Source organism: Gorilla gorilla, chromosome 1 (assembly GCF_029281585.2).
Source record: "Gorilla gorilla gorilla isolate KB3781 chromosome 1, NHGRI_mGorGor1-v2.1_pri, whole genome shotgun sequence".
Taxonomy (NCBI): Eukaryota; Metazoa; Chordata; class Mammalia; order Primates; family Hominidae; genus Gorilla; species Gorilla gorilla.
This window is the reverse complement of record NC_073224.2, coordinates 89951404-89966166: the sequence shown is the minus strand read 5'-3', so window position 1 is coordinate 89966166 and position 14763 is coordinate 89951404.

The window sequence follows — 14763 nt, the reverse complement described above, 5'->3', positions numbered from 1 at the left end:
CAAAGGAAGGATAGAATTTTGGTAAGTGAAGATTGAGGAAAGGGCACTCATTTTTCTAGCAGTTCGTATTTCATCACCTTCTGAAGATGGAAATGAGAAAACCATATCTGGGGTCAGCAAGAAGATTGGCCTGTTTGTAAAACTGATTGATATGAGGAGCAAAGGGATTGGGAAGTGCATTCATAATTTTGGGTGCCTAACACGGCATGACAATATTACTAGTAGATATGGATATGGATGTAGATATGGACAGAGTTACAGATATAGATTCTCACTTAGGCCTTGCAACAACAGCCTTTTGTAGTAAAATTAGTATTTCCCCCATTTGCACCTACAAAACTATAACTTGCCTGAAGCCACACAGCTAATAAGTGGTGGTGGGGCCAGGATTCAAACCCAGATTGTTGTTTGTTTTTAATCATCCAGCCCAAAATGTCAACCAGGTCCTTTTGACTGTAAAACTACCTGTGTTGCATAAGGCCTGGATAGGCATGGAAGGTAAAATCAGGTTGAGCCTTAGAAATTATAGTGTTATCTCTTTCACAATCCCAGATCAGGGCAAACATAACAGAGCTGAGAGCTCCAGCACTCTCTGTGATGCTCTGAGAGGCTTCTTCATCTCCCACGGAAGCAAGTGCACTGGCTGTGGTCAGCGGTGCACAAAGCAGTTCAGGTGCCCTTGACCCTTAGTGTCTTAGCTAAAACAGAAGCTAGCCAGAGATTAGCATTTAGCCACAGATTGCTTTACAAGATGGCATAATAAAGAGCTGAGTTCTAACAACTATATAAACAAACTAGAATCTTGCATTAATCCACTTTACAGAAGAAAAAAGCTAATAGCATCTGGTGGCTAAAAACATTCCGCTTAATCTCCTCATGGACTCGTTATCTCCTTTGCCTAACAGCTGCTGGTAATAATTGACTAGAATTTTTTGGCAAATACAGAATCTGAGTACATTATATTTAACTACACCATTATGTTACCACCTAGTGGTTAAATATAAACTAACTTTCCACATTAATATTATGAGGGAATAAGATCATATGCCCCTGATGTCCTTCCCACCACATCATTTTATTAAACTGAAATCATATCAGAGTCCATTCTCTGTGATAATCAGAAAACACCCCAGGGTTTGCACCTGCTGAACTCTAAGCTCTTTGAAGGAGAAGTATATCTATAGGCATTTAACAAATATGTGTTGAATGAATAAATGAGCTTTCATTTTTCTTCTTAGAACTTGCACTTCTCTGAACCAGCTGTAAAAGAGGTATTTCTCATATATGTAAAATAATAATAGGTAAATATCTCTTAAGTATATCCTTAGGGATCATAGAGCTACCAGATGAAAATTGATGTGGCTTATGATTTTATCATATAGATGCTATCAACCCCTTAGTTAATTATATTGAAGAACTAAGATGCTGTTAGCACTATGCTAAAATATATGAGGGAGATATAATTCCTGGTTCCTATTATCAAGCTTACCAGGAAGATATAATATACCTAAACCAAAGAATAATGTAAAAACTTTATATAACTAAACAGAAGATGGAGAGTGGTATAAACAATAAATATTTTAGGAAGAGATAATGATGGAGAGGAATGGTGAAAAAAAGCTCCAGGAATGTGGCAGACTACAGTTCTCTGCTCCCACCCTTGTCAGAGCGTTATACAGCCCTTCCCTTGCCTTGCCTCCTCATGAGTGAAGTATGCTTCCACGCTCCAGTGTCAAGCTTGGCCAGGTGACTTGCTCTTGATAATGGAATGTGAGTGGAATGTGTACACTATAAGCAGCCAGAAATTCTAAATGCACATGCTTAGTTCTGTTGGCCTTTGCATTCCTGCCCTCTGTTATAAGAAAAATATGTCCTAGATATACCACAGAAGCTGCCCTTAATGAGCTAGAAATTATCAAATCTACTGAGTCAGAAGGTTAAAAGAGTATGACAGAAAGAAAACATTTCGGACCTGGCCTGAGTAGGTCAGGAGAGCACAGATAAGTTGCATGCTCCAGACTCCAATGTCACTTATTTCTAATGCATAGACATCTTTCCTTCAACTTAATTCCTCAGGGGCCCTACAATCAACCAATGGAGAAAGAAAATCTCAGGCCTGGTTCACGGATTGATTGCCTTGATATGTTGGTACAAGCTGAAGGTAAACGATGTAAATGATCTGGAAGGACAGTGAGGAAGTGAAATCCTCCCAATGGGCAGAACTTTGAACAGTATACTCGGTTATTTCTCTCGTATGAAAGGAAAAATGAGATGCACTAGGGCTCCTGTGCAATGGACAATGGATTAACTGATTGATCAGGGTGCTGGAAAAAGCAAGATTGGCAGATTGGAGACAAGTATAGGGAAGAGGCATGTGAATGGACCCACTGGAGTGACCACAAAGTGCTTAGATTTGTGTCTCACCTGATGTCCAAGAGGGAGTCATCCACCAACCTGGCAGAGATCCTCTTTCCTTGACCAGGCTCTTTCCTTGGCCACTACTTTGCTTGTGCATGGGTCCATGGTGGCCATGATATCAGTGACAAGTGCTATGCAAAGGCCCAACAGCATGGGCTTCCTCTCGCTAAAGCTGATCTAGCTTCTGCCACTGTTGAGTGTTCAATGTGCCAGTAGCAGAGACCAATACTGAGCTCTGATATGGTATCATCTCTTGAAGAGGCTGGCCAGCCACTGTGTGGCTAGTTGATTGCATCAGATTTCTTCCACCATAGAGGAGGCAGCAATTTGTCCTTACTAAGCTGAAACCTATTCTGGATGCAGAATAGGGAGCTATGAAGACAATGACAGATCTTAAGAAATAATTCTAGATTGCCACTAACCTAACAGCTTTCATGGAAATAAACTGCATCATTTTCTCTTCTCTCCTCAATTTGGAATGACTGAATAAAAGTCATTTTATTTCCTTGCCTAGCAAACCTATCCACGTTGGTAACTCCAACACCCATTTTTCATAAATATCCAGTACCTCATTCTTTCAGCTGTCCTCCAGTCATGAACCTGCTCATAAGGGCCAGTTGTTACATTTTCAGGCCTTTTGGTCAGTGGTTGTTAAACACAGCCATCAGTAAAAATCAAACTAAACTCAAAATTAAATAAATTAAATTAAATACATAGGTGATAAATACCCCAAGTTATCCCTTCCCCTATTACTTTACTACTCTTGTTATTATCTATGCTCTGAAGTGTATTTATATCTATTGAGGTTATTTATGTCTATTGGATAGAAAAAGATCATCCTGTGCAAGAGTCAGGAATGGCAAGAGAAATAGGAAGAAAGGAGGAGGCCATCTGCCACTGTTAGATACTAGTATTGTTATCACTGCTGCCATTGTTGCTACCAGTAGACACTGAGCCCCCACAGTGTATAAGCTATGGCACCCTTAGCAGTTGGCACCCTTCTAAGAGTTCACCCCGAAAGATCTTGCACACCATGGCCCAAGAAAGCCTGGTCACTAACAAGCTAAGAATTCTACAAGGCTCAGAATTTCCAACAAGCTCAGAATTTCCACAAGGTTCTGCTCTGTAGTTTTGGCCTTATCTTTTATTTCTCCTTCCAAAGATAGCAATAGTGTTTTGCAGCCCCTTAGAATGTGTTGCACTCATCTATTGTAGATGGCAATGCTATGTCCACCAGCTTGGTTCCCTCCTCTACTCTAAGAGAGATTGAGCTCCAGTAGAATCTGTCTGTATTAGTCTATTCTCACACTGCTATAAAGAAATACTTGAAACTGGGTAATTTATTAAAAAAAAAAAAAGAGGTTTAATTGGCTCATGGTTCCACAGCCTAGACAGGAAGCATGACAGCATTTGCTTCTGGAGAGGCCTCAGGAAGCTTTTACTCATGGTGGAAGGCAAAGTGGGAGCAGGCATCTTCACATGGCCAGAACAGGGGGAAGAGAGAGAGGAGGCAGGAGCAACACATTTTTATTATAAACAACAAGCTCTCATGATAACTCACTCACTATCATCAGAACAGCACTGAAGGGATTAATTTTAGTTCTATTTCCTATCTTCCTGGTTTATTTGGTCTCCCCACCATAAGCTGGGGGAAAGAAAGTGTGGTGGAAAACAGTGCCTGAAACAAATGGGTGCTAACCCATTTGTGAGAACTCCATTCACATTATCCAATCACTTCCCAACAGGCCCCACTTCCAACACTGAGGATTACAATTGAACATGAAATTTGGGTGGGGACACAGATTCAAACCATATCATTCTGCCCCTGGCCCCCCCACATCTCATGTCCTTCTCACATTGCAAAATACAATCAAGCCTTCGTAACAATCCCCCAAAGTCTTAACTCATTCTAACATTAATTTGAAAGTCCAAAGTTCAAAGTTTCATCTGAGACAAGGCAAGTCCCTTCTGCCTATGAGCCTGTAAAATGAAAAACAAGTTAGTTACTCCCAAGATTCAATAGGAGCACAAGTATTAGGTAAATACTCTCATTCCAAAAGGGAGAAATTGCCCAAAAGAAAGGGGCTACAGGCCCCGTGCAAGTCTGAAACCTAGAAGGGTAGTCATTAAATCTTAAAGCTCCAAAAATAACCTCCTTTGACTCCATGTCTCACATCCAGGGAACATCGGTGTGAGGGGTGGGCTCCTAAAGCCTTTAGGCAGCTCCACCCATGTAACTTTGCAAGGTTTGGCCCACACAGCTGCTTTCATGGGCTGGTATTGAGTGCCTACAACTTTTCCAGGCACAGGATGCAAGCTGTTGGTAGATCTACCATTCTGGGATCTGGAGGACAGTGGTCCTCTTCTCACAAATACATTAGGCAGTGCTCCAGTGGGGACTCTGTGTGGGGGCTCCAATCCCAGATTTCCCTTCTGCACTGCCCTAGTAGAAGTTCTCCATGAGGGCTCTGCCACTGCAGCAAGCTTCTGTCTAGACATCCAGGCTTTTCATCCTCTGAAATCTAGGCAGAAGCTTGCAAGCCTCAACTGTTACACTGTACATACCCACAGGCTTAACACCATGTGGAAGCTGCCAAGGCTTATGGCTTATATCCTCTGAAGCAGCAGCCTGAGCTGCTGGGCTCCTTTTATCCATAGCTGGAGCTGGAACTGCCTGGATACAAAGAGCAGTGTCCCGAGGCTATGCAGAGCACTGGCGCCCTGGGCCTGGCCCCAGAAACCATTCTTCCTCCTAGGCCTCAGGCCTATGATGGGAGGGGCTGCCACAAAGTTCTCTGAAATGCCTTGGAGGCCTTTCCCATTGTCTTGAATATTAGCACTTGGCTGTTTTTTCCTTATGAAAATTTCTATAGCTTGTTGAATTCCTCCCCCAGAAAATGGGCTTTTCTTTTCTACCACAAGATCAGGCTGCAAATTTTCCAAACTTTTACACATTGCTTCCCTTTTAAATATAAGCTCCAGTTTTAGATCATTTCTTTGCTCATGCATATGAACCTATATAGTTAAAAGCAGCCAGGCCACTTCTTGAATGCTTTGCTGCTTAGAAATTTTTTCTACCAGATACCCTAAATCATCACTCTCAAGTTCAAAGTTCCACAGATCCCCAGGGCAGGGACACAATGCCTCCAAGTTCTTTGCTAAAGCATAACAAATATGACCTTTACTCCAGTTCCCAATAAGTTTCTCTTCTCCATCTGAGACCTCATCAGCCTGGACTTTGTTATCCATATCACTACCAGCATTTTGGTCACAACAATTTGCCAAGTCTCTAGGAAGTTCCAAACTTTCCCTCATCTTGCTGTCTCCTTCTAAGCCTGTCACACTCTCCCAACCTCTGCCCCTTACCCAGTTCCAAAGTCACTTCCACATTTTCAAGTATCTTTATAGCAATGCCCCACTCCTCAGTACCAATTTTCTGTATTAGTCCATTCTAGCGCTCTTGTAAAGAACTACCTGAGATTGGATAATTTATAAAGAAAAGAGGTTTCATTGGCTCACAGTTCTGCAGGCTGTACAGAAAACATGGCAGCATCTGCTTCTGGGGAGGCCTCAGGAAACTTTTACTCAGGGCAGAAGGCAAAGTGGGAGCAGACATCTTCATATGGCTGGAAGCAGGAGGAAGAGAGACAAGAGGGAGGTGCTACACATTTTTAAACAACCAGATCTCATGAGAACTCACTCACTCACTATCATAAAAACACCACCAAGGAGATGGTGCTAAACCATTCATGAGAACCCTATCCCCATGATCCAGTCATCTCCCACCAGACCCCACCTCCAACACTGGGGATTACAATCTAACACAAGATTTGGGTGGGGACACAGATCCAAACAGTATCACTATCCAACTTGCATTTTTTTCTTTTACTAATCTAATAATTCTAATGGATATAATAGATCACAGGTTATGATATCATTGCTTGGCTATTTTTGTTAGTTAACAATAAATATCTTTAAGCTTTTATCATATTGTAAACCTTCTGAAGTTTCCATAAATTATAAATGTAATTATCACACCAAATGGCCTCTTTCCCTCAGGTTCTCTTGAAACATCTTTTTGGTCTCACCTATATTACTTCCCCCTTTAGGATCCTCTAACCTTTGAAACTTTTCGTAAATCTAAAGGCCTTTGAAGAATAATATGAGGCATATTCATTAACTCCTTATCTTCTTTCTACTTATTTCAACTCTGTACCCACCTCCTGCTCCAGGAAGCCTCCCCTAATCACTTCAGCTCTGTCTTGAGCCACCTGTGGGAAATGGAGTGAAGTGGTTAAAGGAAACGGTTTGGTCTTTGGTTTGTTTAGGGCTCATACACCAGGCATGGAGACTTCTCTTCTGTGGGAGGGACATCTTTCTTCTTGATGGGTATGGAGTTGAATAGGTAATTACTTTTAAGGACAAGTTCACCAATTTCCATAATCAATATGTGTCTAAAAAGATAAAAGCAGCAAAAATCGGGAATAAATATATAACATAGTTTTAAATTTTTAAATGTATGAAGTGAATATATATTCCATTAAGGTAGTCCATTGTTAAGCGTTTTTAATGCCCACAGTATCTTTGTACCATCTCTGTCTTCTTTTTTTATTTTTCCACCGTGTGTCCATTGTGCTCCAGATACTATGGGAGGCACTTGGCACAGATTGGCTGATTTACTTCTAACCAAAGGGGTAAGTGAGGCTACAAAGGTGGGGGTAATTTCCCCAAGGCCAAAAAAGCTCAGCAGTAGCAAAGTTGGTATTAGACCCTTGACATGTCTCATTCCAAAACCCAGGATTTTGTAATATTATTAATATGCATTTTTACTAATACGATTCTTATTACTTCTAATAATCCCGCCTGATTCTTCAACATCCTCACAGTATTTTTTTTCTAGGGGTGCTACAAAGAACAAGTAGGAAGTGAATTTCTTCAGATGTTTCTTCCTAGCTTATTATTGTGAATTTGACCTCAGTATCTATTTCTTGGGGCAATTTAGATACGCCCTCCTCCCCTCCCGCCCCGGCTTGGTTCAGAGCTCCTGCCCTACCCAAAATGGACAGCAGGGGCAGGGCGCTCAGCCTTCAGCCCTCCCTCACTCTGCAGCATGTGTGGTTTTAGGGTTTGATGCTACCCTTTTTTAGGTTTCCAAAGCACCTTTCTCAAAAGGAAAGTTTAAGGAGAAGGGGAGAGGGGGAAGAAGTAAAAAAGATTGAAGAGACGCTCCAGAGAGAACGTGCCATCGTCACTCAGGCTTGCTGTGGAGAGCACGGAAATAGCAGGAATGAAAAACAACAGTCTGGCTAAAGGGGTAGTGGTATTGTGCGGTGCCATGGGGACGCCTCTGTTTTCCATATCTGCCTTTTAATATTTGATGTTATCATGAGAAGGGCGCTTCCTCTACATAAACCTCAGTCTTCTCATCTGTAAAACAGTAGAAATAATACCTGCCCTGCCGATTTCATGGGAGTATTGCAAGGATCAAATAAAACAATGAGAGTGAACATACCCTGAAGTGTCAAATCTTGTGTAGGTCTGGACTACTGCTATCAATGTGGAGAGTGGGGTGGCATGGAGGGGAGATAAGGAAGGTAATAGCCAACATATACTGAGTGCTGACCTTGTGCCAGGCCATGTTTCAAGAGCTCCATGTGTACTGAGAAACCTAAGACGGTAACACAAGGGTCACAGACAAGAACTATGAACCGTCCGCCTTGCTGAGCCACCCAGATGGAAGCAATGACCGACATTTTTTTTTTTTTTTTTTTTTTTTTGAGACGGAGTTTTGCTTTTGTTGCCCAGGCTGGAGTGCAATGACACGATCTTGGCTCATCAGCAACCTCCGCCTCCCAGATTCAAGCGATTCTCCTGCCTCAGCCTTCCCGAGTAGCTGGGATTACAGGCATGCACCCGACTAATTTGGATTTTTAGTAGAGACGAGGTTTCTCCATATTGGTCAGGCCAATCTCAAACTCCCGACCTCAGGTGATCCACCCGCCTTGGCCTCCCAAAGTGCTGGGTTTACAGGCGTGAACCACTAGGGCTGGCTGTGACCAACATTTTTAATAAAAGAAAAAGAAAAAATAGCTGTCTTTGGAGATGAATAAACTCAGTCCTGCCACTAACTGCATCAATCTATTATTACATAATATTTCTAAGTTTTGCTTTTCTTTCAGTAAAATGGAAATAACAATACCCACTGTGATGCAAAAATTATATGAGATAATGCAGTTCCTTCCTCATTTTTTCCCATATTCTTTTTGCTCTGGTAGTTTCTTGCCATTGATAGAGCAGAAAACACAGTTCCAAATTTGTGAGGGTGGAGGCTCCAGCCCCTACAACCTCATTCTATGGAGGACGATGTCCAGCCACAGAGCCACAATCCCGTGAGGTCTAACAGTTAGGACCAGTTCCACAGCATGCTCATTTCCCTGCCTACATGGATTTCTGAGCATGATAATACATTGCACACACCTCAAAACAAAAACTCCTTAATCAAGAAAATGTTTTAAAGGAAAAATGAATGGCAAGGGAGACTCCGTATTCTCATACTGAGCACCCTTCACAATTGTCTGGAAATCTTGGTTTCAAATAAGCTGCCTTACTAGTTATCCATCCTCAACTTCAAATGTGTCAAATTGAGTGTTCTCATTCTGGAGTTAAAAATAAGGTCACACTACTTTTTACAATTAGAAATCTCTTCTTTTAAAAAAATTCTAAGTTATTAAGTAGAAATTACTTTTAGATTAATTTGGTCTACATTACTGTTAAGAAAAATTATCCAAAACTTGGGAATTAGACAGAAGGAGAACTGCATGCCCTTTCTTTTTCTTTTCTTTCTTTTTTTTTTTTTTTTTTTTTGAGACAGAGCTTTGCTCTGTTGCCCAGGCTGGAGTGCAGTGGCACGATCTGGGCTCACTACAAGCTCTGCCTCCTGGGTTCACGCTATTCTCCTGCCTCAGCCTCCCCAGTAGCTGGGACTACAAGTGCCCGACACCACGCCCAGCTAATTTTTGTTGTATTTTTAATAGAAACAGGGTTTCACCATGTTAGCCAGGATGGTCTCGATCTCCTGACCTCGTGATCTGCCCTCCTTGGCCTCCCAAAGTGCTGGGATTACAGGCATGAGCCACCGCGCCCGGCCTGCATGCCCTTTCAATGTGAGACTGAAGCTTTGTTTAACAGGCTCACCCCAAAATTACTTGATTCTCTAGTAGACATACCTTTGTTTGACTTGCTATTTATTATTGATTGGGGCCCAGATACTGTAAGGTTAGATGATAACTTGCAGATTTTCATTAGGTAGCAATGCAAACAATTCCTGTACTATAGAAAGGAGAACCACAAAGTTATGGTTTTATTGGCCAGTATGATATTAACCCAGGTTTGCATATAACCTGGCATTCAACATTCTTTCCTCAGTGCCTAAAACTTCTTCAAATGATCTTGACACAAGCTTTACCATCTTGCTGATCCCCTTATTAACAAGCTTAATAAATCTTTGATGTGTGTTCATTCTATTTTTGTATGAGTATTTTGTTTTGTTTTGTTTTGAGACAGGGTCTTTCTCTATGGCCCAGGCTAGAGTGCAGTGGCACAATCTTGGCTCACTGCAACCTTAGCCTCCCAGGCTCAAGCAATTCTGCCTCAGCCTCCCGAGTGAGTAGCTGGAACTACAGACATGCACCACCATGCCTGGCTAATTTTTGTATTTTTAGTAGAGATAGGGTTTCATCATGTTGGCCAGGCTGGTCTTGAACTCCTGGCCTCAAGTGATCCACCTGTCTTGGCCTCCCAAAGTGCTGGGATTACAGGCGTGAGCCACTGCACCCAGCCAAGTATGGGTATATTTTTCATTTTTAAAGAATTATTCTTTGACATTCCTTTCCCTCCCCTATTTTCCACCACTGCATCAGTGAATGATAGGATAATAAAATTCCTGATTGTATATCACAGACCAGAAGTGGCTGCAATAAACAAACAGTCTGATTCTGTAACCACTGCCAGAAAAAATAATTAGCTATTCTGTACTAAAATGAAATGTATTATCTTTAAGACAATCTCCATAATCTAATATGTATACATCAAATAACTACTTTCTGAAGGCCATCTCGTCCTGTTCCTGAAGGTATATTTCGCAGATTTACACTCTAGTATAAACACCAGGAGGCAGAGTTACTCATGATTTCTTCATCTATTGAGCATTAATTTCTTGTGGGCATCCTATTTGCCATAGACTGCTCTGGCTGCCAGGGTTGCAGCAATTAACACAGTAGACCAAGTCCTTCTACCCATGGAGCTTACATTCCAGTCAGGAAAAAGATAATAAATAAACAAGTAAACATAAAGGATCTCAGATGGTGTTAAGTACAATGGAGAAAATGAAGTGGAATGTAGGAGATACAGAATGTGGGGCATGGGAAAGCAACTACTTTATAAAGAGTAATCACAGAGGGCCTTAGCTGGATGGGGACATTGGAACGGAGAAGGTGAGAGTGTTCCAAGGGAAAGGAACAGCAAGTGCCAAGGCTCAGAGGAAGAAGGGATGGAAGGCCTTAGTAGACACAGTAATAGCTATGAATCCTACTATGCTGATTAGAGGGATTTGAGCAGAGGAAGGACCTCGCCTTTTTAAAACAGTCTGCCTACTGTGTTGAGAACAGGCTGTAGGGGAGAAAGGTAGAAGCCAAGTGACCAGCTATGAGGTCATTGTCAGTGGCCTAGTGAGAGGTGATGGCAACTTACTCAAGGATGGGGATGGTAGAGGAGGACAGACTATGCATATATTTTGAAGACAAAGCCTACAGAATTCCTAATGGCTGAAAGGAAAAAGAAAGCAATTAAGAATAACAGCCAGATCGATTGAAATTATGGAGCTGTTACTTAATAGAATGGGAAGACTATAGGAGAATAACTTGGGAGTAGTGTCAGGAGTTCATGTTTGGACAGATTTAATTTGACATACCTATTAGACATTCAAATAGAAATTTCTGGCAGGCAGTTGGATATATGAGTCTGCAGTTCAGAGGAGAGGTCCAAGCTGGAACATCAATCAATGTGGGTCTTGTTTCAAATGTGGGTATGTAAAGCCAGGAGAACAGATGAAATAAGGAAATGAGTATAGAAACAGAAGTCTAAGAAATGAGCCCTGAGGCATTCAAATGGTCAGCTATGTGGGAAATGAGGTCAACAAAGAAAGCTAAGAAGAAGTAACAAGAGAAAAACAATAGCAGTGATATCCTGGAAGCCAAGTAAAGACAAGGTTTCAAAAAGTAAGTCATGATACAGGTACTCAAATAGATACTTGTATTCCAACCTTCGTAGCAGCATTATTCACAATAGCCAAAAAGTGGAAACAACTCAAATGTCCATCAACAGATGAATGGATAAACAAAATGCAGAATATACATACAATGGAACATTATGCAGCCTTAAAAAGGAAGGAAATTCTGACACATGCTTCAACATGGATGAAACTCAAAGGCACTATGTTAAGTGAAATAAGCTAAACACAAAATGACAAATATTGTATGACTCTATGTATATGACGTACTAGAATAGGCAAATTTATAGAGATAGAACTTATAATGGTGTTGCCTGGGGATGGGGAATGGAGGAATAGAAGTTATTGTTTAATGGATAGAGTTTGATGTGATTAAAAAAAAAGTCCTGGAAATGGACAGTGGCAATGAGTACACTAAATGTAAATGTACTTAATGCTACTGAATTGTACACTTAAACATAATTTAAGTGGTCAATTTTGTGTTATTTGTGTGTATATTTTACCATAATTAAAATAAATATATACACATATTTATATATAGGCATGCCATGATCAACTTTATCAAATGCTGCTGTGAGTCAAGCATATCAGTTGTTTATTGCTGCATTAAAAAGCACCCCAAAATCTAGTGACTTAAAGCAACCATTTTATTGCTCATGATTCTGGGGGTCAGCAATTCAGATTGGGCTCAGCTATGTGGTGCATCTGCTAGTCTTGCTTGGGATCACTTACACAGCTGCAGTCAGACACCAGGTTGGCTAAAAGCTGGTTATTTCCTGATAGCCTTGTTCACAGGCCTGGTGGTTAATGTGGGCAGCAGCACCTTGACTCTCCTCCACATGACCTATCCAGCAGGTTAGCCCAGACTTCTTTTTTGGCAACTGGGCTCCAAGAGAGCAAGAACCAATGCTCAAGTGCTTGTCAGGCCTCTGCTTGCTTCAGACTTGCTGATGTCCCATTGGCCAAAGCAAGCCCCATGACCAAGTACAGAATTAATGAGAGAAGAAAGCATACAGTGCATGGATCCTGAGAGGTATGAATCTTTGGGGGCCAGCCATGTAACCATCTACCACAGTCAAGTAAGGTGGAGATTAAGAATTGGTCATTCTGTTTAGCAACATGGACTTTCCTGATGACCTTGACAAGTTCTGCTGCAGAAAAGCATTGGAAGAGAAAACATGATTAGAGAATGTTCAAGGGAAAGATGGGAGAGAGGCATAGTAGACAGTAAGAACAAAGGGATTTTGGCTGGGTGAAGTGGCTAACACCTGTAATACCAGCATTTGGGGAGGCCAAGGTGGGCAGATCACTTGAGGCCAGGAATTCAAGACCAGCCTGGCCAACATGGTTAAACCCCATCTCTACTAAAAATACAAAAATTAGCCATGTGTGTTGGCACATGCCTGTAATCCCAGCTCCTCAGGGAGCTGAGGCAGGAGAATTGCTTGAACCCAGAAGGTGGAGGTTGCAGTGAGCCAAGATTGTGCCACTGTATTCCAGCCTGGGTGACAGAGCAAGACTCTGTCTCAGGAAGAAAAAAAAAAAAAAAAAACAACAACAAACGGGTTTTTGTGGTAAAGGCAGCAAAGAAAAGGTACTGGAGGGAGTTATGAGGTAAATATGGTTTTTTTTTAATATTTGGTAAAATGTTTTCTTTTAAATAAGTGATATCACAACATGTTCCTCTGCTGACAGGAATGACCCAATAGATGGTGTCTTCATCAGTTTTATGTTACTATAACAGAATACCTGAAACTGGGTAATTTTAAAAGAAAAGACGTTTGTTTAGCTTATGGGTCTGCAGGCCGGGAAGTCCAAGTTTGGGCAGCTCATTCAGTGAGGGCACCAGGCTTCTTCAAGTCATGGAGCAAGAAAGGGGGAAGCTGAGAATGCACAAAGGAACTGTGAGCCAGAAATAAAATTATACATCCCTCACTGACTAAATGGACCCCCCTCTTGGCCAAGGGGACCTGAAAGAAACCTGAAAAACTAGTTCCGACCATAATGGGAAGGAGAGGTAGGACAGGCCTCATTATACCCTACTCCTTTTGGAGTTTAGGCAAAACTGGACAGCATTAATATTAAAATAGAGATCACAAGACTGAAAAACAGACTCATTGCAGCAATAAGATACCAAATTCCAACCTGACTCTGGAATAGCATCACATGACAGATTGTTAACCCTGAAGGAAATTGAAATATTTTACCCCAAAATACAGTTTTTTGACATATTTTGAAATGGCCCTGCAAAGCTATCTCTTGTGGGGGAAAATTTGCCTTCTGTAGAGAATCCCTCCGCTTACTCAGTCTATTCTGGAGAATCTAACACCTTTTAAATTCCAAAAAGAGACATTTACCATCTATTCTCTCTGAAGCCTGGAGGCTTCATCCATATGACAAGAATCTTGGCTTCTACAACCCCCCCCCCCCATCTTAACTCAAGCATTTCTTTTTGCTAACTTCAACTCTTCAGGCAAAGCCTCTTTCAATCAGTCACGAATTAGGAAATTTTTGAATCCACCTGATGTGGTTTGGCTCTGTGTCCCCACTCAAATCTCATCGTGAATTGTACTCCCATAATTCCCACATATTGTGAGAGGGAACCATTGGGAGATAATTGCATCATGGGGGTGGTTTCCCTCATACTGTTCTCATGGTAGTGAATAAGTCCCACGAGATCTGATAGTTTTATCAGGGATTTCCGCTTTTGCAGCTTCCTCATTTTTCTCTTGCTGCTGCCATGTAAGAAGTGCCTTTTAGTCCAGGCACAGTGGCTCATGCCTGTAATCCCAGCACTTTGGGAGGCCGAGGCAGTGGATCACCAAAGTCAGAAATTCGAGACCAGCCTGACCAACACGGAAAAACCCCGTCTCTACTAAAAATACAAAATTAGCCAAACATGGTGGCGCATACCTGTAATCCCAGCTACTCAGGAGGCTGAGGCAGGAGAATTGCTTGAAACCAGGAGGCAGACGTTGCAGTGAGCTGAGATCATGCCATTGCACTCCAGCCTGAGCAACAAGAGCAAAACTCCATCTTGGAAAAAAAAAAAGTGCCTT